At 36.2% G+C, this 23,038-nt stretch overlaps 1 long non-coding RNA gene across 2 annotated transcripts in view; it reads right to left on the bottom strand.

Moving 5' to 3' along the window:
• Positions 1 to 20,284, bottom strand: part of LOC145674514 (uncharacterized) — a 33,408-nt gene extending 13,124 nt beyond the window's left edge. The window contains exons 1-3 of one of the 2 annotated variants that reach the window (XR_014128961.1): positions 20,139 to 20,284; positions 6,952 to 7,035; positions 2,212 to 2,460 (exon numbers count right to left, since the gene is read on the bottom strand). This is a non-coding gene — a long non-coding RNA (uncharacterized LOC145674514). Of the gene's footprint in view, positions 1 to 2,211; positions 2,461 to 6,951; positions 7,036 to 20,132 lie in introns of both variants that reach the window. The other variant, XR_014128960.1, reaches the window with a different exon arrangement.
• Between the last annotated feature and the right edge of the window lie 2,754 nt (positions 20,285 to 23,038).

Below are 23,038 nucleotides of genomic sequence, written 5' to 3'. Positions count from 1 at the left end.
GTACGACAAATTTATTAATGCCAGTGTCAACTATGTGCAAAAATTGCCAAAATGTTGTATTTTGTTATTTATTTTCTGTTTATATTAAAGCTTCCACATGAAAAAAATAAAAAAAAACTTGCTTTCGGAATTTTTCTCGTAATAACGGTTTGTCATACTTCGTTAAATGTAAATATTTTTTCATATATTTAAGATCATTTACAACAATATTGTAAATATACTACATACAATAATAATTAATTCATTAATATTTAACTTTTTACAATACATATATTTGAATGAAATTTTCTCATTATCATTTCTTTGTATTTAGAGCAGGGTTGGACCACCTGAGTTTTTGAGCTTTCTGTTAGGATATTATTGGTACAACTGAAGTGATCACATTGAAAGTGATTTTTTATCATATTTTGAACTTTCCTTGGGCGAATTAAATGCGTTCATGTTAAAGTATACAACAATATTCAACGTTAGATCTATATAAAGTTTTGAATCCACTGAATAAATAAAAAGCCTTACCTTAGCTTGAGATAATTATAGAACAAATTGATGTATGGATTGTGTTTATGACCTATTTGAAGTAAAATATGCAATTTTAAATTTTAGAAAATACTTTCCGTGAATAGTGTGTTCACCGACTCGGCAACCCAAGCAAATGTTATTCCTCATACGTTTGACGAGTTTAAGGCCATAGGTGCCTGTACCACCAGTAAATATGTAAATACATTAGTAGAACTATTAGTATTATTTCTTACCTTTGATAGTAAGAAAAGTATTCAGCAAAATTTTGTTTTCAAACAACAACAGTTTAGTTCAGTCATTTGTTGCTACTCTTCAAATAAGCATTCTGTAGAATCAACACCAGCAATAGCGTAAACATTCTTGTCAAAATTAAGAAGCTTAATACTTAGAGTTCCGAAGACTATGTAACGCTACTATTTCAAGTGATGAATTTAAACTTGAAGTACTAGTGGAAGTGTCGATGTACAGTAAAGAAAGCTGCATTTTCGGGGAAACCCCGTCGTGAAAGAAGTGCTCGGGAAATTCCCGCAATTGAACGCACAAAGCATCGGAAGTGAGTACTTCAACTACAAAACTATTTATTTTAAGCTGGAAGATATTTAATTTCATTTAAAACATTTTGAAACATTTACTTTATAAAATATGAATTATAGGCCTAACTTTGTTAATTGTTTTAAATTCATTTTCGGAAAAGAGCCGTTTTGCTAGTACTAGGAAAATTCCCGTAATTGAACGCGCAAAGTATCGGAAGTGAACTTCAACAATAAAACCATTTATTTTACGCTGGAAAATATTTTCCATATAAGACATTTTGAAACATTTATTTATTTCATGCAACATGAATTATATCTTTGTTTTAAATTAATATATTTGGTATTCATATTTGGCGAACGTTACTAAGGCTCCTGGGATGACTCGATCTACATTTGTTCGTTTGTCTGACTGTACCACACTACAAGGTACAACTTTCGGTCTTTTAAGTTTAAATTTTCAGGTTACAGGCACGAGACACACTAAATTTTCTGTATAGACATAACAACATAAAATTTCAAACTGGCGCCATTTTTTTTTTTTTTCAAAACAGCGGGTATCCACGCTACAAAGCGCAATTTTCGGTTTTTTAGGTTGAAAATTTCAAAGTAGAAGCACAAGACATTCTAAATTTGCTGTATATATTTTCCCGGCAGTCCAATGTAAAATTTCAAAATGGAGGCCATTTTTTAAAACAGTGGTGAATAGAAAATTATTGCAAGTTTCGAGAATGACAATTTTAAAATATAAATCACATTTTAACACTTTTACCCCAATCCCAAAGACATTGAAATATTTCGAAAGAAAAAAAAAAAAAATAGGCAAAAAAAAAAAAAAAAAAAACGAAAATACCCATATGGGTTGTTTTTTTTTTTCAAAAATACCCGGGTTTTTTCAAACCCTCATTTAGAGACTGGTTGCAGGGTTGTCTACTTCGCAAGAGGACACTTGACAGCATCCAGTTACCGAGTGTCAGAAGCACTTAAAAAAAAATAATAATAATTAATAATAATTCGTTAATATAGAAAAGTTTTTTGGTGAGAGTACACGTTTTCATCAATCATTAAGTATTTCGATTACTTTCAAGAGTGACTCTGGTTTCACATGTTAAGCAGTCATCGCAATGAAGTCCTGAAGAATAAATAAACTAAATCGTACTACCTTTAAATGTAGTCCGGAATCCACGGGAGATCCAGATCTTCCGGAACCGGCTTCATTTTGCGCCTTCGGTTCTTTTTCTTTCCTAGCACAGTTTGTGCAGTTTGCTCTGTCGTAGATGGTTGAACATGTCGGTTTTGTGTGTGGAGTTGCCTCGGTCGATCTTTGATTTCTTCCTGATTTAAAGGCGCTTTCACTACCTCCTTATTTGAAGGCACTTTCACCACTCCCTTATCTGCAGGCGATTCTAACCTAAAATAACAGAAAAACATAACAAAAACCATGAAAATTAAAACCTTTTACTCACGAATTAAACTATAATCAAGACAAGTCTGTCTTTCCCCCTCCCCCCCATATCATCAGTCACTAACATACGCAGCAATGAAGCCATTTGAGGTAGACAAGCTCATGTGCGTATCCTTATTTGGCATTCTCTGGTTTCCTCCCACTTTCTTCATTCCACCATTTCGTTCATTACTATCCATCACAGTCTCGTTTAGCCTCGGAGCATAATCATGAGACATTAAACTTTATTTTAAGAAAATAAAAATAAACAATGAAGCAATTTTAAGTTGCAAACATTAATAACACGAGATTCAAGGAGTCGGCTAAGCGCTTTATCAAACACCTATCTGTTGGTACTAAGGCAAAATTCTGGGAAAACTTCACTCATGATGGCCGACCTTGGGATTTGAACGCCAGATCTTTGGGGTGCTAAATTTGAAGCTTAGAACGCTGGACATCTAGCCACGGTCGCTCATATAATTCTCCTTCTTTATTTAGAATCCCAATTTAAATGAAGGAACACTTTGTTCCCTCTTTATTTTCCGCGTTTCGTCATACAAATAATTGTATACTCTGAACTAGTTAGTTTCAATATAGCGAAAAACATTCGCCCATTATCGACTTTTAGCAAATCTATATATATAAAAGAGAACGCACAAAATCCTTTGTCCGCTCATCACGCTAATACGGCTGAACCGATTTCTTTCATTTTTGGGGGGTTGTTAGGATTTGGACCCTAGATGGTTTTTATCATATCACTTTAATTTTCAATTACCAGTGTCTTGAGATAATTGACCAATCAGGTGTCAATACGTAAAAAAAATCCTTTGTCCGCTCATCACGCTAATAGGGCTGAACCGATTTCTTTCATTTTTGGGGGGTTGTTAGGATGTGGACCCTAGATGGTTTTTATCATATCACTTTAATTTTCAATTACCAGTGTCTTGAGATAATTGACCATTCAGGTGTCCATACGTACAAATCCTTTGTTATTAGTTCATCATAGGTATAAAAATAAACGTATTTATATGCAACCCGCATGACCCTGTGACTCGGCGGGTTAACATAACTGACAGGCGCTATAAATCACTTGAAAGCGAAAAAGTAAAAATTATCTAAGTAACAAAGTTTATTGCGTTCCGGGATGACCGCAGCGAAGCGGGGCGGGTTGGAGTGACCGCAGCGAAGCGGGGCGGGTTAACATAAATGACAGGCGCTATAATGTTAACATTTACTGCAATCTACTATGGTTTTTATCATATCACTTGAAAGCGAAAAAGTAAAAATTATCTAATTAACAAGGTTTATTGCGTTCCGGGGTGACCCCAGCGAAGCGGGGTGAACGCTGCTAGTTTTTATTTATATGTATACGCAATTATTAACGTTTAACGGTTTTGTTAAGCGCAAACCCAAACTCTGATAGCCAATACCTCATGAGTCAAAGGTCTCCACTTAAGGAAATGTGAAGTAATGGTAGAACTTAGCGAGCTCAGCAGGCACATGAAATAAGCTGTACAGATCTTTCGTTTCCAAATTACTGACCAGTAAAAAATTAGTCCAAGCCTCAACTTTGGTGATCAAGATCTCGGGAACCAAAAGTCAGCACATCATAATATGACAGAAACAATGATAACACGGAACAAGTAAGAAGAAAATTCTGCCAACCAACAAATCCATCGAAGGGGAAAGTACAAACATGTGTTAAGGTAATGAAGACTCCAATGATTGTGAAAGCATCCACCGAAGAAGATATGAAGAACATCAGAAACAATTAGAAGCTAAACGAGACAATAATAGTAGGAAAAAAAAAAACTGCTAATAATAGACAACGTCTCAGCAGACGAAAAAACAACGAAATAGTAAAAACACTTGTAGAGCAGAATGCTACAAAAGAGGAAATGAATGAAGCATCCAGATTTCGTACCGGACCAAAGAATTAAAAAACTAAGTAAAATAAAATAAAACAAAATAAAATAAAAAAAAATAAATAAAAAAATGTCATTTGCTGATCGAAGTTACTTCTCAGATTAGAATAAAATCACTCAAAGGAGACAGAGTGTGCCTTACGAGGTATACGGAATAAAAAGAAAAATTATATATATATATATATATATAAATATATATATATATATATATATATATATATATATATATATATATATATATATATATAAAACACTCTTCAATTTATTTATTTTATTTTACTTATTTACTAGCTAAATTGCCCGTTCTTCTAACGGAGAGAATAGATTTATGGGAAATATTTGAATCCCCTTCCCCTTAGAATATTTATTGCAATGAAAATTTAATGCTGAAAATACAGAAAATGCTCTACTTTTGCAATAATTTTAAAACGTCCTACCCCACAGAATATGTCTTTAAACTGAAATGATTAAAATTCCCAGGTTGAAATAAGTACTACCTATCTTCCAAAAGTCATTTCAAACGGGTCAGCTATTTTACTGATTTCGAAAACTATGAACTCGACGGAAATTTCAGTCATTTTTGACATTTTATTTTTCATCCCCACTACCCAGGTTGAAATAAGCATGTATTTGGACTTCAACGGCACTGGGAGTGTCAGTATTATTTTCAATGATCCCGAAAACTATGGATTGCACACTAATATTGGTCGATTTGCATTATTTTTAAGACTCCTTCCAAATTCCGTCCCCTGGGGTACTTTACTCCCACTCTATCTTTTCATGATTTAAAGTCGTATTTCTAACAAGTTTGCTTAAAATTGCTCCAAACGTTCCGGAGTTTCTGAAATATACATTCATCCAAATATATACTGTATATATAGATGTGTCACTAACGCCTTCGGCGTTTCCCTGCAAATTCCAATTCCATTCCCTATCCTGTGGTTTGTCTCTTTCTGATGCCTGTATATCACATTGTTGTCCCTTTTCAATCTTACATCATCCTGGTGCTGCTTTAGGGCTGGGAAGGAGCAAAGGTCATAGAAGTAGAGAACAGAACTTTGGTGAGAAAATGGAAGGAAGCCAGGGAGATTATGAAGGCAGGAGACAAGATGATGAATTGGAATGCAGGATTCTCGATAAATAAAGAGTGGGAGAAGATTCTGCTTAAAGAAGAAGAAATGAAAAGGAAGAAGAAAGAAAAAGAACAAACTAATAAGAAAAATAAGGATAATTGGAGGACAGAATGTATCCAGCGAAAAAAGTAAACTTTTAATTTGACACGTGTTCAGCTAAAAAGTGAAAGCCACACAAGTGTTACTTTCTAATGAAGGGGCGGAGCCTAATTAAAAGTTGATCTCTGGATAATATATAAGTGATGACCAACTCCCAAGCAGCCAGAAGGAGTGGAAGTCTGATGAAGACACAGATAGTGTTGAAACTGTTACGTGATAGTGTTTTTTACATATTATCACATAACCTTACTCAGTGTGTTATTGTGTACTAGTACAAAATATCAGTGCAATAGGCCAATATCAGTGCAAAATACATGAACTAGTAACCTTCTCCTTCGATGCAAAACAACCACTTGACGAGTAACAAGCAGCATAAACAAGATGCACCTTCACTTCTCTTTCGTTGAGAGTTTATTCCCTTATATATACAGGGTGTTAATTAACTATACCGACAAACTGTAAGAGGTGATTCTTCACATCAAAATAAGAGAAAAACTTCATATGGATCTATGGCGAAAAGTGCATAGTTTCAAAGCTAGAACTGTCCAAAATCGCGACAAAGCTAAATTTCAATGGGCCCTATTTGGAATTCTAGAAAATGTGGATGGTGGTTCTTATCAGCGTAAAGGAAGCCACGCATACACAATCCAAATGTGCATATTTTATCAATTTTCAATAGGTGCACAGGGTATTCTCTACAGGGTGTAATTCTCAGATATTTTTCAATAGACTTTTCAGATATACCATGATCTCAAGAAGGGTCCAAAGTAGGCACGAGGTAAACCTTTACAAAAATGGACATCCAGTGCTTCGGCGGCAAGGCAGAAGTGTTAGGAACCAGCAGCTCCATGTTTCTTTGTGTTCGGAATAACGTGTGATATGTATTTCGTCACGGTATATTTCACGTTATCTTCACTTATAAGCGTAAAAGAAAACATTGTCACATGCTTTTTCCCGAGTACGAGAAACGTGCTGCTGACGGTCTTTAATATTTCCGACATCCCGCTAAAGGATTCTGTGCTCATTGCTGCCAAGGTTCATTGTTTGCCTACTTTGGATCAATAAAAAATCAGAGCATATCTCAAAATTCGGCATGTATCGATTTGGGCGATGCATTGGTGAACCATGCCACGGAGAACAGAGATTAAAATTCTTGTAAGGAAAAGCATGAGAGTAATGTGTTAATGTTCTATTTTATTTTCAAGTTGTGTTGTTAGTTTCTTCAGCGCAGTCTTTGAAAAATCATGTACATAATTATGGGCTACCTTGTATTTTAATTTCGTTTACTGCATATCACTTACCGGGGGCATATAAGTTCCAGAAAGCGCTGACGCTCTTGCTGTTTAAAAGTTGTCTTCTCTTGCCTGGTCCTACCTTCTGGTCATCTATAATAATAATATAAAACTTTATTAACGTTCCAAAAACATCTGAAAGCACAAATACAGGACCCTACAATTCAATTATTCTACATTAGATATAAACTAAGAAAAAAAAAAAGGCAAGGAACGAAGAAAATATCCTGCTATTTAGAAATAAAATGAGTGAGTAAAAATATAAGCTCTGACAATATGGTGAGCGTCAATTTCTAAAACACAACAAGAAGTAAAATCAAATATAATATATACAGTTATTGTAGTTAGCTACGAGCTTTATGATTAAGATATGTTTCATGTCATTCGGTTGAAACAATATTCTAGGTTTTGTGCCATACATTGCAACTTTTAATTCAACACTTTTTAATACATACTTTGCATAACAGCGGTTGTCAAGTATATTTTTCATACTATTTGTGTCCAGTGATTTTCTTCATCTGTGAAGCTGTCGCTATCTTCCTTAGCAACAGAACCCTCTCGCAATTGCAAGGCATGTTCTCTCAAAAATTGGCATCTGGTGGGTTTTTTTTTTTTGGGGGGGAGGGGGTCACTTCCTTGTACAGTCCGCAGCAAAAACCCTGCAACATGAGCATGTAAGTTTATTGTGAAACGACGAAGTCTTTTGCCCCAAAATAAGTGCGCAGGGGAGGACACCGAGGTTTCTCCTAGCTTGATTATTCGTGCCACTTAGACGTTATGTTGATTTCCTGGACTGTTAGGCGTAGTTTCACAATAAACTTACATGCCCATGTTGCAGGTTTTTTGCTGTGAAATGTACATAATCCATGAGTTGATACATGCTAGATCCAGAACATTGAAGAAAATATGCAATGGCCATCTTCTACTCGGACATTCTACTGTGTACTTCTTTGCATTTGGTCAATTTACATCAATACCATATTTCAAGTAATCATAATAGATGACTGTCTCCCGTCTTCTCTTTCTACCTTATGAAATTGACACAGAGGAGTTATGCATTGAAGTCCAGACAGCAATACTTTTCTCCCACTTACACTTGTATCCTGTCAGTGCATTTCCTGATTGACCTTCACATACGTCTGTAGTGCACATGCCCTTTTCTTTCTGATTCAAGCTCTCCTTGGAAAGTCATTTTCTATTTGGACACACAGTACCAACCAAGGTTGTCTGTTTCCTTCGGCTAATTTTCTATTTGTAAAAAAAGTCATCACAAGTAACATTCGGTCTTCTATTCAGAAAAGGATCCGTCCAGTACAATATATTCGCCTAACGTAAGTTCTGAGGTCGTTCTTGATCTTTTACCAGGTAGGGAACACCATTTAGTACATATCTTGACTTTACATCTGCAAGTAGCCAAAATTTGAGTCCAAATTTGTCAGGCTTATTAGTAATATGTTGCATAAACTTGCATCTCACTTTAGTAGGGAATAACTGGTCATCGATCGACACAAACACTTTCGTGGGGTTTATAATGCCTGATACAATTTTCAATCAGGGAGTTCAGGTTCCCACTAGTGAAGATCGATTTTCCTGACACAAATCCCTGTTTTCCCTGACATAAATTCTTGAATATAAATGGGAAGATATGGAGTAAGTTCTATTATACACATCTTCTAACAGCCTCCTCCATCTCCATAGCTGTCCAACAACACCTTTGATTACCATTCACATATTTTTTATGTTGAATATGAGTAATTGTTATTTACACAAAATTTATACATATATATATATATATATAATATGTATGTTTCAGTAACACACACCTTCATTTGCAAATTACTTTTTTTTTGCTTGAAAAAACAATAGGAAGCAGTCAAAAATATATTGCCCATTCTCTCTGAGCCTAATACTATCAGCCCTAATATTACCAACTCTGAGACATCCTCACATTTACATTTTTAAAAAGAATTTTACTTTGCTTTCAGTTCTTGAATTTGTTCTACGAGAGCGTCTTCTTCTTGTTTTGTAATGTAATTTCATTTGTTTCTTCCCTCTTCCAATTTCTTAACCTCAACACTTAGTTTTCTTTTTTTCGCCTTTGATTTTTACTTTCCTCTGCACTTTGGATTCGTTTCTAAGGTGCATTCATCATAGCGTCCCCAACCTGAACGAACTGAGAGAAGCATTCTTCAATCAATAGGAACAGATTGCATCATGCACCCGCCTCTGTGCCACCAGAGAATCATCGATTTGGTTGGTCTTATTGGGCTGAGAACCCGTCCTCTACTGAGGCACTGCCGTGGGATAAAATTAAACATATTTTCACAACATGCCAGAAATCGGAACATGATTGTTTCTTGGACATTACCTTTTGCAAAGAAATCATCTAACCTGATGCTGTCCATCTTCTCTTCGTATTCTCTGAAGTCAACTGCAAGAAACTGGATTTCAGTACAGAAAGACATAAATTGACATTTTGCTTTCTCAGGTACAAAATCAGATATTCTGATAGGCTCATGCAGAGTTTGCAGCATGCGTTTCACCCTATTCTGAGCAAGTTCTGGATTGTTCTTTTGTAACCTGGGGTCCAAAGCTGAAAGAGCACGTACTAGTTTGTATTTCAGAAGGCTCCTTTCCACAATCATCTTGATTGTGCCCAGCAAAAAATTTCAAGTCAAGCATAAAAGCTAGTGTATCTTATGGTTTCAGTTCTTCTGCCTTGAAACCAATGTCCACATTTTCATTTGCAGTCTAATCCAAAGCAAGAAGCTTCACTGCACTGTCAGCAAGTTTCATAATGCTTTGTTTGACACAAAGACTCATTAGATTCCTTAAGAAAGATAGAAGTTCTGAGTACAGGAAACAAACAAATGGCTCAAGACTCTGGAATTTCCTTTAAAATGGTTCACACTCTGCTCAGAAACAAAATTTATACTTCACGAATTGTCTCACCAATTTACGTTCCCTGACTTTCCATAACATTTTACGCAAAATGCATGATTTCCCTGATTTTCCAGAATGTGAGAACCCTGGAGTTCCACAAGGAAGGTGCCAACGCAACTTGTCCGCTTTTAGCCTTGAAGATCTAATGCTCATTTCATCAAATCGAAGATACTTCATTATCTCAAGAAATCTCTTTCTCCCCATAGTCTTTCTGTAAAACACTGGGCCACAGCTTTTGTTCCATAGTTCTTTTACGGGTATAATTTTAGCTGCATGAAATATCAATATTGCTACGAATGATTCGAGTTCTACAATCGACAGCTGCCAAAGGGAATCTTACCGCTGTGTGTGAGCTTAAATAACAATGCATTTCAGAATGTTTCTCAAACTAGTTGGGTCAACTTCAAAAAAGTTTACAGGAAATTATAGGTTAATTTCCTTCTTATTACCTGCTCTAACTAAAGTTCTCAAAAAGTTAATTAAAAGAAGATTAATGAGTTTCATAGAAAAGCATAGAAAAGTTCATGACAAAGAACGACGTGGGCGTCCATCTGTTGTTTCTGGTGAACAGTACAGTCGAAGAAAGGAGTAAGAACAACCGTATAACAACGTTTTTGGCTATCTACCGTTCAGTCCCCACGTCGCTTGTAGTGACTTCCACCTCTTTCTGCATCTGAAGTCTTTCCTTGGTGGTTAACGTAAATAAGAGCACAGTCATTTACAGGAAAAAAAAAAAAAAAAAGCCGTGAGCTGTAACTGCTGACATAAACCACACACGCTCATGCAAAAAACTATTCAAAAAATAGGGAATCCTTACCGGTCAATCATTATACATTATAGAAATGGCCACACTCACCAAGAGGGAGCCTATCATACTACACAATACAACTGTAACAGAAGAAATAAACATCTTTTAAACTTAGTTTTAAGCCGGCACACTTTAGGACATTAAGGCCCACGAAACGTGGTAATCAATATTTATAATCATCTTCCTGCAGACTTCAAGCATGAATCAAATATTGTGTGTTTTATGAGAAAGGTCAGAAGGTTTTTAATAAAGTGTATTACAGTATTAAAGAATTTCTAGATAATAAAATTACATAACTTGTTTTGATTATCGACAACTGTTTTTTTTTTAAGATTAAATATTTTCTTTTTCTTTTCTACATTTAATTTTGTGCTGTTTAATTAATGTATGTAATTTAATACAGTATATAAAAAATATAGTACATTATAATGAAACGAAATGAAATCCTAAAGATTAAGGTTCCACGATTATGCTTGTTAGGCTAAGGGAGACGGATGATTAAGGCAAATTAATGGTTGTAAGTATGAAGTGGGAGGAAACGGGAGTACCCCGAGAAAACCCACGAACACGATGGTGTCTACCAGAAACTTACTTGGCCGGCGATCGAACCATGGACTAAAGGTAAGCACTCTGCCATTGAACCATAGTGTCTACAGTACATTATATAAGGAAAATTATTCTTAAATTGTTGTAAACAATTGCAAACTAGCAACATCAGCGTAATGCATTCTGAACTGAATCTCCGACCGCCAAATAGGTTATGCAAAGTAAATACATTAAATGAAATGCGATATACGTCTTATCATTGGACAATATTTTGATCATATTGAATACTTTCGTCCTGCTACTGTCATAACGAATAGCTGTCATGTCATAGTATCAATCTTATCGCTGAACATCTATTTTGCGTTTACGAAATAATTTGGTTTCTTCAGTTTTCTCAAAAAACTACGCATGGGCTATTACACTGATGCATATCACTTTGGTCTACTCAGTAAGATCTATCGATTTCTTTTAGTTTAACGCTCCATGATTGTGTTCTTTAGGCTAAGGGAGATTAATGGAGAGAAATGAGTGAATAATTGATCGAATGAAACTGTGGGAAGAAACGGAACTACCTGGAGAAAACCCACGGACACCATGTTGCCCACCACAATCTTACTTGCCAGGGATCGAACCAGGGGCCCTACGCACGAGAGGTAGGCGCTCTACCATCGTTCCTCCTTGTTAAAGATCAGACGATAGCAATCGATAAGGGTCACTGGTAGAGCGCTAACCTCTAGTGTGTTGGATCCTTGGTTCGATCCCCGGCCAAGTACGATTGTGGTGGATAACATCGTCTTCGTGGGTTTTCTCGGAATTTCCTCCCACATTCTCATTCCACCAAATCTTCCATAATCGTTTCCCTTAAGTTAATAAATGTAAATGTTGGACGTTAAATTGAAAGATTTCATCTTTGAAAAAAAAAATGAAATCTTTAAGTTTTACTTCCCACGATTATGCCGCTTAGGCTACAGGAGACGGTGGTGATGAGTAATGAATGAAATGGTGGAATGAAGAAAGTGGGAGGAAACGGAAGAATCCCGAGGAAACCCACGCACACGGTATTTCTCTAACACAAAGTTCATTTGGCGGGGGCTGGAATCGAACCCGGGACCCCAAGCACCAGAGGTGAAAGCTCTACCACTGAGCCACCGCGAGCCCCATTTGATCTTTGATCTTTAAACAACTTTTCTTTCTGCTGAACCTCAATAATGTTGTAGAATAGTTCGTAATTATGGAGGGATATTGTAAAAAAAAAAGTAGGAGTGCACAAGAAGTATAAAATACAGACGAAAGCTGCTTAAAAACACCAAGTCAATGCCCAAGAATGGTAAGGGAAAAAAAAAGCCAGTGAAATGGATTGTCGCCAGATCATTTTTTAAATTGACCTTACGAATTTGAAACGATTTGTGGTTATTAACTATTCAACATATACCTACAACCATTCACAAAATCGTCTTCAGAATATACCTATGACACAATGAAGAATGACCCATAAATTTCTCAATTATCAAAAGTGCCAGAAGCTTATTCTAATAGATATTTCACAAACCTAAAGCTAGACTACTGCTTCTGGTATCCCAAATAGTTTTTTTTTTTATATAAATTCTTATGCTAATGTTATAGTCATATGAACACACAAAATTACCATCACAGATGAGTTTTTTTTTTTTCTTTTTATGGGAAGTCGAAGTTGGAATGAAGTCAATGTGTAATAAAATAGATTTCAAGCTATTCCAAAATCCACGATAAGTAGGGACAGCTAGCTACTTCTTTCGAGGAAGACTGATTTTAGCACTTCTGGTTGAGCCTTCTTTGTTGTTTTCCTACACGAACCCAATATTTACACTTTATAAGTATTTATTAGTTTTTATCCTGTTTTACATTTCTTTTGTTCTTTGATAATGTTCTTGAGATGGTAACGAAATGTATTAACAGAATTAGTTTCCGAAGATTAGTAACACTTTTATAAAATAAATAAATAACTGAATATAACTAAAAGTTATAAAAATAGCATTACTTATATAAAAAAAGCATCGAACCACTTGGCGTAACAACCCATCTTGAGGGCCTGAGGCTCTCCAACGCCATCTGACAGACAGAGGCTGAACCACGACCAACTTAGCGACGACCACGTGGTCATTAAGCCGCGTTGCCTTATCTCTAACATGTGTATCAGCAGTTTTCTAGGCCTAGTGGTAATCACGTCATTTATTCACGTGACTCCCCAGTTTGCCTCACGACGCTGGGTGGACGCCGAAAATTGGGAAGCACCGGCCGGAACCACATGGACGTGAGTGCAAACATTACTTATAAAAATCGAATAAAATCGAAAAGAGTCACTATGTGGGAAGTTGACAGGCAAGGTAATATCGGTGGTGTCAAGAAGTCTCATCCTCATTATTTTCAGGTGCAAGGGCAGTTGCATATTACGAGAAGAACCTACTGTATATATGCCATATGGACACCTTTTGGAATCAAATTTGAAAAAATTTTAAGAGACGATGAATTTTGGGTGAACGAAATGTTTCCCAAATTAGAAAAATTCTATTTCAACTGTCTTTTACCTGAACTCATTGACCCGCGACACTCAAGATCAATGCCTATTCGAGACCCGAAATATATATTGGAAGCACAAGAAAAACTACGTCTAAAACGTACACCTACAGGAAATCGGATGACAAATGAAACTGTAGTCGAATGAATTTTCATGGCACCTGTTACACCTAGGTTAAGTTCATACATAATCCTTTCCAAATCATGAAGAATTATGGAGAACGTGTCTCTTTTTTTTTTTTTTTTTTTTTAGAGGGTCTTAAGTGGAGATTATATGTCACAGATATTTGAGGACTTGCAAGAAAGAGCAAAGGAAGAGTACAAGTTTCATTAGAATTTCAAGGGTAGTGGTTCGGACTGTCATGATGAAGAGGATGGAATGGGTGGCTCACCACATAGAAGATCTGAAAGTAAATGGAGTACGGCAATTTAGCTGTCCCAAGAAATGAACAGATTGTGTGAAAATACCATACGGAGCAAAGTGGTGTTACGGTAATAACCTCCATTAACAGAAACGAGATTCTGAACATAATTGTGATGAGACCATCTTCAAATGGCCCAACTAACTGTATATATTCAAATAGATTACACTGTATATTTAAATTAACATTTCTACTTTGAAACTTGTATAATTACGTTTAAATTTCATTTATTGGTCTGTAATGCATGGAATATTTTCTTTCATTTTTGCTTATTATTATTATTATTATTTCGATTTTGTTAACCCCAAACAAATGAATTTAAGTAAACTTAAGTAAATCTCGTGATAATAAATAATGAGTTGCAAAGCATGTTAGGTTACATGATAAAATATTCTAATGTTTCAAGCGGAGGGTACGAAACCACATTGATTTCACTAACTGTGAACTCATTAAATAAATAGCCGACTAATATCTGTAATACATCATAAAGCATGCTACATTTCTACCAGGTGAACAGAGAATTAACACTTAGTTTCGATATTCGAGTCCCGATATGAATATAAATAAGTAGTTTTATGCATTCCATTTTAAACTGGGGATCACGTACTCAACAATTCTACCAGTTCTATTGAATAAAAAATTACATTTCAAGCAAATTAAGCATGTTATGTAAAGTAGTCTTGCATGGATCATTTTAGGGGTCAAGTAGTTTGTAAGGTTGAACTAATTGAAGTTTTGTATTTATTTGTTGCATGTGTCTATTGCATTTTGAAGGGTACCTGGGAAAGCAGCCAGGATATTCATGCTGACGGTTGCAAGCCCGTAAAAATGTTGAGCAACAGCTACCCCAGGGAACTAGATAGTTTTTCTGAATTTAAAGTATATTTTGATGGATTAGTACATTAATTTACAACATATACAGAATTACAACTGAACATTTCTACTCTACTGAGGAAAATTGTATGGAAGCCTTTTCCCAAACTCTCTCCAATTTTATTTTTTTTAAATTTCTTGTTGTAAGAAACTTCATTGATAGCACACGCAATTTAGATTTTCCAAAAAAATTTTACTATTTTCAGTACATTAGGACTGAATTTACGGAAGTGCAACCCTGTGCACGTGCACCGGCGCCAGTTTTTTAAATGTTGTTTATTGGACAAAATAAAATGAAAGTTTTCTTTGTCCGGTTGTGACTTGCGATAGAGATAAAATTAGAAATAGAAAAGAAACTAATGACCCAAGAAGCACTTTTCCACTGGCTGCTTTTCTTTCTGCTAAACGTACACTGTATCTCCAAACCGGTAGATAGAAGATCGAAGAAATGACCGCACACCATTTCCACTCCCTCTTGCTGAGAGTGTGAACGAATGGCAATAAATAGTTCTGGTTTTCTTGTTTTTATTTTCTTACAAAGGAGATCGTTGAAAAAAAAAAGTAAAAATTCTGAACCATCCTGTGACGAAGAATTAGACTAGTTGAACATGAGGAAGTTTATAAACACACGAACAACCTCACCCATGACCAGTTTCACCCCCTATTGAAACACATGCCCTGTTGTAAAGTCAGGGAGAGGGAGGGGTTAGAAAGGGATGACAAGAAAGGTCCTTTTCTTTTTCTTGCAAAACATATTGGTGAAAAGAGGCGACATTCAGAGCCATCTATTGACGGAAAAATCGGAGAATTTAAAAACTATCTCTGGTAGACTGACTCTTAAGTATAATATACACTACTTTTTTCGATTATGGAGTGGTGCTTTGTTAATGATTAACGAAAAGTAATTAGAAAACTTTTTCGAGTTCATCTTTTTTAGGTTATGTCGTTTCAATTTGCGGCTCACACAAAACGAAAGAGTTCTTCAACTCTAGACTAAATCATAACTAAAGGGAAAGGCCAGGCCGATAGCCAGCCCAAAAATGTAGGGGGGGGGGGGTAGAAATCAGGGAGGCCCGATCCAACCATATTATAGTTGATTTGCAAACTTACCGTGAACATTTTAGGGGTCCGGCCCCCCTAGACCCCCTTGGATAAGTATAAAATAACTAAGAGGAACTTACGATAGAGCAAAACCCGTACAACGATCTGACGGACAGCTATGTCTAATAAGTGTAATATAAAGAGTTCTCTAAAAAACTTTCTTACCACACGACCGGGATCAAGACATACTTTTTTTGGGGGAGGGGGGGGGGTCATAGAAAATGTTTTGCATTTATCTATTTCAATTGCGTCATAATGCTTTTATGGATAATAGTTTTAGCTGAGGACATTATTATTAATTATTATTCTTATGTATAAGTTCATACGTAGAGAGCTGAGAAAACTTGCGATTGTTGAACATCAAAATGCCACTAGACTAGACTTCACATTGTTTCCTTTGTTGGCATCTTACAGTATACTTTTATCTTAAGTCCAAATACCTGCTTACATTTTATGACATAAAATAAGGAAGAAAGTGGCTCAAGCTTTTCCAAGTGCCGGTCCCAGTATCTGTCTGATATGAAATGAAAAAAAAAAAAAAAGGAAGAGTTTGGGCATTTGTTATCCAACATAGAGGCGGGATCACGGTCAAATGAAACGAAAAAGTTGCAGTTAGTATTCTTTCTTATATTGTAGGATACTTTTTATGGATGAATTGTCAATAAGTGACAAGACAATCCTTTATCTTGAAGCACGAATGGTTACATACTTAAAAAAGTTCACCGGGAGGACTTAAAACAAGTTCTAAATTATCGTGAAATGAGAGTATTCTTCACAAATGTGAACCAGTAGCCATGTGATAAATGTAAAACATTGTGTCAAGTGCCATGTTGAGAATGGAGAATGCACACACCTAACACTACATCCTTTGCTTCGTTTTCTCCAAGACCCTTCCATTTCAAGAAATAGAGTTAGTCGTGTGTTCGTATATATAAGACTGGCCACCCTGAAAAAAATCTTCACAGTCGGGAGTGGGTGGAGAAACACAGCTGGAATTGTCGCGAAGACCGAATTCCGTAGACTTGCAACCTCCTGAGATGCGGATTATACCTACATAGAAATACAGTAATAAAATCGTTACCTGTTAAGCACGGATTCGTAGTAAAGTGTCTCAAGGTAGTGTGCAAACATAGTCCGAAAGGATCCACACATTTGTGAAAATCGGATGCAATAAAACTAAAAAGGACAAAGAGATCTGTGGGAGATCTTGTGGAAAACGATATAAAACAGTGTGGTCACAGTGAATATACCTGAACCTAAAATATGACTTAGATAACTGGGAAGAAGTTTTAGAAGAAGAGTAAGATATATATATATTTATGAAATTTACGTAAGTAATGAGCCATGTTATCTTACAACAACAAATGCATGCAATGAAAACATACCGGGGTATAACCTGTAACTTTCATAATAACACGCAATGCATAGTTCAACACGTAAGGTAAGAATTTCCATGTATGTTTTGCGCTATCCTTTAGTATGTGTACACGCACCGTCACTGACGCGTGTGCTTTCTACGGTCGCATCCCCGTACGATTCCTTCTTCTGCGCCTCATGAGACGTAAAACTTTAGATTTCATTTTTTAAGTTCTCCACGTCAAACGAGTCTGTTAACCATGGTTTCCTGAATATTGTGCCGGAATTATACAAACCATAAAGTACTAATCGCAATGAACGTGTCAAGAAACGAACTACCTAACGTCACTTAGTTTTCAGAAACTAGTCGTTCACGCGCATACACATCGTCGCTCACGCGTCAGGTCACTTCGGACGCACTTTCTCGATTCCGCTCAACTACCCCGTGCTGGAGTCATGCTTTAACTTAGTATACACAACATTCCTACCATTTACAGTGACAACACAGCACAGCTTGTTTTGTGGCTTTTACACCAGTTTTTACAGCATATTTCCGAGGTTCACTCGAGCAGATGGCCCAACCAAATAGAAAATTTCAAGATAAAATACAACTTGAAACGTTTTCTGTGAAGGAACGAGAGCGTGAATATAAGTAATTACTATCACTGCAGAGCGGGCAACGTTCTAGAACACAGGCCCCCCTTCCCATTTAGCTGTAATAAAGATAGAAAATAAAATGCCTTGCGGAGCTTCACTCGCTAACGCTCGCTCGGCAATATTATGAATTAAATATTAAACTTTCGTACAGAAAGGAAACAACCAAGGGAACTGTGTTCTAGAACCTTCATTGCAGGGAGTACTGAAATGAATTTTTCAATGATAGTGAAACTATTGTATGTGTAAGTATGCTCTTCCACTATCCTCGTATATGCGTATACCTTCCTTCGTTGACGCGCCTGCTCCCTACGGACGCACAATCTTGCTAACGAACGGGTTCTCCTGCTGCGCGCCTTACCTAACTCGGTGAGATAGCAACTGTGCTTTTATTAGCAACCTAGTAGAAGTTAGTTCGTGTTTTATGCATTGTAACTTTTATGCCATACATCCACACTATATTTATATTGAACCTTCTTGAAGTCAACCTACAAGTATTAATGGGAGCTTCTCAGTGCATGCTCTGCTACAAGAAATACAAAGTCCTAACCTAACCTGAAAATGTAAAAAATGTGTTAAAATTTGGTAGAACCGTCGGAGTATGTTTAGTACAAGGGGTCCAGAAGCACGTAAAAAAACACAAAATTTACAGGAGAAATGAATGATGCAAGTACTTAGACGTAACATAACGTAACCAAATCTAACCTAACCTAACACAAACTAAGCTAAGCTAACCTGAACTAACCTAATATTGCTAAAAATAAGCAAAGTTCTATCATTTTTTGGAAAATTATACGGGACCCCTACACTAATATAACATAAACTACACTAGCCTAACCTAACCTACCCTAAACTAACCGAATGTGAACAGAAATTATCAAAATTGTAACATTTTTTAGAGAAGAGAGCTGGAGCCCTTCTGCTAAACATAGGCCGAACCGTCTGCTCGAGTAATGACTATTCCCGGAACACGCAAAACGGTCAAAAAGACGTGTAAGACTAAAATGTCCAGCTTAAGTTTAGAGTTGCCCCTCCAGTCTGAAGGTGCCCTTGGACTTTGCAACATACAGAAAACAATGCCTAAAGTATTAAAAATTGTTACATTTCGCTTAACTTCAGTACTCCGTGGGCTTCACAAAAATTTAAAAGGTTTTCTTCATTACTTTTGCGCATCCGTTACACCTGTTCGCCATATTTTACAACTACCATGCTACTGAAACCTTCCGCAACCGGCAAATAGTACTAACTTGCACATATGTATTCTCGCATTAAACATAACTCTCCTGCCAAACTTACATTCCTAAACATCAAATAAAAACTTCAAATTATCATTTCATACCTCATTTCTCCTGTAAATTTTCCTGATTTTTATAAAAAAGCGGAAAGGTAACTCTAAACTTAACCCAAATGTTCGCTCAGGTATCCTTGCGAAACAGTTTCTTAGGTAGTAACATTTAATTTTCTGATAAATTAAACATTTTTAACATTTTCAAAAATGAAAATTCTGTGGCACAAACGAGATAGTATTCTTGTTTTTTAGTACCTATGATGCACAATTTGGTTATTGTCTTTTGCTCAGCAGTTTTCATTGTATATGTACACTAAAGACCTCCTAAGGTGATTCAGCACAAAGGAGTGCATGTCAACACACCAAAAATGATTGATTAAGGAACCGAAATTAGATAAACTGAATGATAAGTATATAATTTATGTACGGATTCGTAAAATAATTTGTACCTAAATAATAAACAAATAAATCGAACTCTCAATGAATAACCAGTCAACAGTTTCCTATGGCAATACATTAAACACAGATGCGCCATTTTCAACTGATCATAGTAACTAAAACGCGAATAATCAAACACAGTCATTCAAGTTATTTTATAACAACATAAAATTAATAAGTTTATTAAAAAAAATCAGAATTAACTTACGTTTACCTTCCATGACGACAAAAACACCGCCAGCAGAAACATGCAAAGCAGAGTAAGAGTTGCCAGATCTTCAAGTACAAAATGTTTTTGATGCATACTAACTACGGGCGCACCTATGGAGCCGTGTCGACTGCATCACTGGAAATGAAATGAAACAGGTAATTGGTTGAAAGTTCGTAGCAGAACTGAAAAAATATAGAATAATGGATGGTACGAAAAATTTTCTGATTGCAAATAGTATATTACAAATATAAAATGTTGATTAAATATAGATATGGGACTGCACTAAGATGAATTGTTCTAAAACACAAAATGGATTGCAGTAGTAAAAGAATTGTCAAAATGCAAGAGAGTACTACATATGAAAAATTGCAAAAACTGAATGGAGTCCAAACAGAATATCTTCATACTAGCATGCACGTCGAAGATTTGCAGGGGCATCTAGTGTTGATAAAAGTATTTATACTCTAGTACATAGAGTTAATATATGTATGTGCTCATTACAACACTATTACTTTTATTCCCTTCATCCATTTAATTAAATAAAAGGAACATTATTTGTGGGGATTTTCCGTAATGGTTTCCATCAACGCAATGCAAAATTATAGGTTAAGTTTAGAGTTACCTGTCCGCTTTTTATAAAAATCAGGAAAATTTACAAGAGAAATGAGGTAAGAAATGATAATTTGAAGTTTTTATTTGATGTTTAGGAATGTAAGTTCGGCAGGATAGTTATGTTTAATACGAGAAAAGATATGTGGAAGTTAGTACTATTTGCCGGATGCGGAAGAATTCGCGGAAGGTTTCAGCAGCATGGTGCTTGTAAAATATGGCGAATATGGCGAACAGGTGTAACGGATGCGCAAGAATAATGAAGAAAACCTTTTAAATTTTTGTGAAGCCCACGGAGTACTGAAGTCAAGTGAAATGTAAAAATTTTTAATACTTTGAGCACTATTTTTTGTATGATGCAAAGTCCAAGGGCACCTTCAGACTGGAGGGGCAACTCTAAACTTAAGCTAAAATTAGCAATAATCGTCATAGTACCCTTGGACCTTATGCAGGGTCGTTTTGACGTATGATTAGAGTTATACTAAGACTCTGACTATGGCACTAATCACGCTTCAAAACGACTCTGCAAAAGTCCCCTCATGTCCTACCAAGCAACCAAGAAAGTTATTGCGATTTTTACACCTGCCGCTATTATTCTTGGGTAGTCATTTCTGCCGCCAAGGTTACCTGTATTTGAGAGTTTCCGAAGTCTGATGGAAGTATGCATAGTTATTCTGGGGGCTACTTAGGGCAACGTAAGGGACCCGCGATAATTTGCGTTGCAGAGTTATCCCGTAGGGTCAAACAAGCTCGCAAACCTTCCCGTAAGTCAAGGGGATGCCTAGGGATTGTTCAGCGCACCCTTTGCTAGCCCGTAGCAGTTTCTGTTGTTGTATAAAATGCATAATATCCATTTTGACAAAATATTTGAGTGTGTTAATGAGTTTACCGAATTCGTTGAGCTGATTAAGCGATAATAAATGACATATTTTGATGGCAACGAATTTTAAAAATCTATACCAATTCCTGAAAGAAGATTGCAGGATATTTTGCTTCCGCTAGTACAAAGATTGAATACAAGATTAAAGAGTTGACTAATAAATTCAACCTGAAATAAAATAAGCGAGTGATACTTGGTGTTACCATATTGGTAGTAGATATTAGATTAGATTGTGGATTAGCTTAAGAATTGATTTCAGGGATCAGTCGAGGGGCATTTCTCCCCGATAACCATAACATTCCCTTGGGGCCTCTAACTTATCGTGCTCAATGTGGATTCCCAGTATTTTCGTTACTAATACATTTTATCTTCAATATATTGAAATTCGCCAAAAAAAAAAAAAAAAAAAAAAAAAAAAAAAAAAAACTTCTGGAATCATCACTGATGGGGAAAATTGATTCAACAGTTATACATATTTCATCGTGAAAATGTGTTCTTACTTCCTTTTCCTTGTTGTGTTTGCCTACATTTCCCAGTTAGCATAGGTAAAGTTGAGGAGCGCTACCATCAATTTTTTTCCACTTATGATCTAACGTCTTCTGCATTCTTGGTTTCTTACCTGTCCACCAGCTGCGTATACATTTATAATATGCTCGCAAACTTATTTGTTATAAATAATTAAGTGAGAAAACCATGCACGAAAGTCTGCTAAGCCCCCAACACAAGCTAACTTTGCATTTTTCTGATTTCAAGCTGGGTACAATTTGAGGAATCACGTGTGATTTTGCCCGCGGAACCAGGCACATTCACGGTGGTGGTGAGTGCATACGGAAAGACAAGCGTGGAAAACATCAACCTTCTGTTTTGCGCTGTAATTGCTCAAAGTACGCATCGGTTCAAATGTACCCAAGGGCGCCGATCCTGGGGATGCCAAGGGGGTCCGGACCCCCCAAAGCTCATGTGGGCTCTCTAATTGTATTTGTGAATATACCGTATTTGGCATAATTTGAATGCAGTTTGTCTTAAAATCCTCATATATATGCCGTCTACATCTGAATGCCCCCCCCCAAATTCACAGAGAAATCGGCGCCCTTGCTTTTACCTGTGATTGTGGAAACAGTGTTAAGAAATATGGTTCATAATTATGCAATTATAATGCAAAACTAGGTTCTAGTGACAACCTACTACAAATTGATGCATATTTTTGTACTGATTTGAGCATTATTCGAGCAGACAGTACAACCAAATTTTGACACATTTCTTACATTTTCAGGTTAGGTTAGAGCTTTGTATTTCTTTTAGCAGAGCATGCACAAAATGAAGAGCTCGATTACTACTTGCAGATTTACTTCAGAGGGCTCAGTACAAATACAGTGTGGACATATGGCATGAAAACTACAGTACATAAGACACG

The sequence above is a fragment of the Thermobia domestica genome, chromosome 17 (genome assembly GCF_964235325.1).
Source record: "Thermobia domestica chromosome 17, izTheDome1.hap1.1, whole genome shotgun sequence".
In the NCBI taxonomy this organism is placed as follows: Eukaryota; Metazoa; Arthropoda; class Insecta; order Zygentoma; family Lepismatidae; genus Thermobia; species Thermobia domestica.
Note: the sequence above shows the minus strand (reverse complement) of the source record. Positions and strands in the feature narration are given on the sequence as shown.